Genomic DNA, 1,972 nt, shown 5'->3' with positions numbered 1-1,972 from the left:
ATTATTTATTTTACATTGGTTGACCAGGTTAGTCCTACTGGGCTTAGTGGCCCATTTTCAGCGGAGACCTGGGGAAAAAAGCTCCACAGTAAGATTTATGAGCAGAGGAAGTTAGATAATTATTATTCACTAGATACATACAGTGTGAGTATTATTTTACATTAATAGTTGCTTAAGTGGTTGTGCAAGGGTTAAGACATTTTAAGCAATACAGATGGAGATACATAAATTGATATAGATAGAATATAACACACTAATAGTTTGTAGACCATAAGGCTTGTCTGGTTACAATATAGGAGAGAGAAAGGAAGCAGAGTTGAGAGTAAGAGATATGTTTAATGGAAGTGGAAAGCCTATACGATAAGATAGTAAATTGCTGTTGGAAAGGGAGGTAGTGAGAATATACAGGAGAGAGCTGAAGTGGGAGGAGAGGTGATGATAGTGTTTTTTTTTTTTTTGAGGCTAGGGAATATAGTTTAGGGAGTGGCAAGACCAGTGAGCTTTTAGGTACTCTCTAGTGGCAGTTTTGAATTGTTTAGGGTGTTTAAGGGATCTAATTTCTAAGGAAAGTTTGTTCCAGGATATGGCAAGCTTGTGGCTATAGAGATTGCAGCCAGTTTTAGTCTTGTGTTTATATATTTGTAACAGGACTTGCTCAGTGCTACAGAGAGGCCTAGTTGGGGAGTATTTGGAGATAATAGGTGTAGGTGTAAGGCTGGGGGCAGAAGGAGCTCTCTTATAGGATTGAGTGAATTATTTGGAGTTGGGAGAGGAGTAGCTAGTGGGCTAATTTTAGCCAGTCTAGTTATCTTAGGGAGATTCAGTGGTGAGACTTATAAGTATGGTAAGCAGCAAATCCTGCCACCTTGTTATAGGTTGATTTGATTCTGCTTAGGATTGAGGAATTCAGATTAGTAAGATTGTGACAGCTTTACAAAAGGCTGGGAAGAAGGCATACAAGCGAGAGAGTTATTTTTGCCTTGCTAGTTAAGACGTTTTTGTTGCGGTAAGAGTCCTAGTTTTTGATGTGTCTTTTTTATACAATTAAACACGTGTAAATCAAACTTAAGTCGGTCATCGATTGTGCCTCCTAGGAGTTTAGTGCTAGGTTAGACTGTGATAGATGTGTTATCGTGGGGCAGTACAGAAAAAGTAGTTTTGAGGTTAGTGAGTTTTTTGGTGAGAAAGTAAGAGCGTAGTTTTCTTAGGGTTGAGAATTAGTTTGTTGTCACAGAGCCAGGTTTAATGGAGTAAAAGGATGCTTGGGTGGCACAGTAGAGGTCAGAGGGAGTATCAGCGATGGTGATGACGATAGAGTCATCGGCATATTGTATAAGAGATGACTGGGGACAAGAGGTATGTAGTAACTTAGAATATATTAAAGAGTAGTGGGCCAGGGATAGACCCTTGGGGATACCCATTTTCATTGGGAGGGGAGGGGATAGAGCAATGAGTCATTTAACAGATTGTGGACGATCAGACATATAGCTGGAAAACCAGGAAATGGTAGATGGAGAAAAAATTAGGTTAGATAGTTTGGTCAGAAGAAGAGACTGTGTCAAAGGCCTCGGAGAGGTCTAGGGTTGAGAATTAGTTTGTTGTCACAGAGCCAGGTTTAATGGAGTAAAAGGATGCTTGGGTGGCACAGTAGAGGTCAGAGGGAGTATCAGCGATGGTGATGACGATAGAGTCATCGGCATATTGTATAAGAGATGACTGGGGACAAGAGGTATGTAGTAACTTAGAATATATTAAAGAGTAGTGGGCCAGGGATAGACCCTTGGGGACACCCATTTTCATTGGGAGGGGAGGGGATAGAGCAATGAGTCATTTAACAGATTGTGGACGATCAGACATATAGCTGGAAAACCAGGAAATGGTAGATGGAGAAAAAATTAGGTTAGATAGTTTGGTCAGAAGAAGAGACTGTGTCAAAGGCCTCGGAGAGGTCTAGGAATAGGCAGGAGACCAG

The sequence above is a fragment of the Protopterus annectens genome, chromosome 8.part0 (genome assembly GCF_019279795.1).
Source record: "Protopterus annectens isolate FY-2018-M chromosome 8.part0, PAN1.0, whole genome shotgun sequence".
Classification (NCBI taxonomy): Eukaryota; Metazoa; Chordata; order Ceratodontiformes; family Protopteridae; genus Protopterus; species Protopterus annectens.
Note: the sequence above shows the minus strand (reverse complement) of the source record.